Raw genomic sequence first — 807 nt, forward strand, 5'->3', positions numbered from 1 at the left:
TCCCATTAGCACTGAAGAGCATGTGTGAGGCCAGGCTGTGAAAGAGGTGAGAATGGAGGTCTTCTCCTCCCCTCCGGGGACTGCGGCTGCCGACGGAACTAACAAACTGAATAAAGCAGAACTAACAACCTGCAGTCCTTCCCGGTGAAATGAAGATTTCAATAACCTGTGTTGCAAATGGCAATAATAAGCCGTCTCTTCTGTTTCAAACCGTTAGGAGCAAATGTGCCGGGGGTAGAAATCAGTCTTTAGAGCAATCACTTAGATTAAAAGGCTTGCGCTGAGCCAGGGTGAGGGAAGTGTACTTTCCTCCTGAGCCGAGGAAGCAGAAAGGCAAACAGCAGTTTGACTGTTTCCAGGTGAATTGGGCTGTTTCATCACCTTCCTCCCCCCTCTCAGTGCACCCATGCGAGCGCCTGTGTGCGCGTCGGTGTGCAACCTGCCGTGCCTGACCCCGAGCCGGCAGCAGGGAACGCATGCACCCACTGCCTGACCACGGAGCGTGTCACAGCATCAGGCGTGGAGGGGAAAGCAAGGAAAACGGGGAGGGCGGCCTCAAGTCTCCTAATCTGACATAGCCACCAAGTTGCTGGTTGGCATGTTTTAGTGGCGCTACCAGTGCTGGGAAAGCAGCTTTCTCTTGCAGTGGGTTTGAGAAGATTATTAAAAGCTTTACATTTAAAAATATTTGGCAGCGATTTCTGCCTAAGTCGGGAGGACATTTGTGCCCACATCTGCTTCCAACAGAGAAAAAAGAGTTTAAGGCGGGGGAAAACCCAGGCAACCCCCTCCCCCTCAACTTTCCTC

This window comes from Falco naumanni, chromosome 3, assembly GCF_017639655.2.
Source record: "Falco naumanni isolate bFalNau1 chromosome 3, bFalNau1.pat, whole genome shotgun sequence".
In the NCBI taxonomy this organism is placed as follows: Eukaryota; Metazoa; Chordata; class Aves; order Falconiformes; family Falconidae; genus Falco; species Falco naumanni.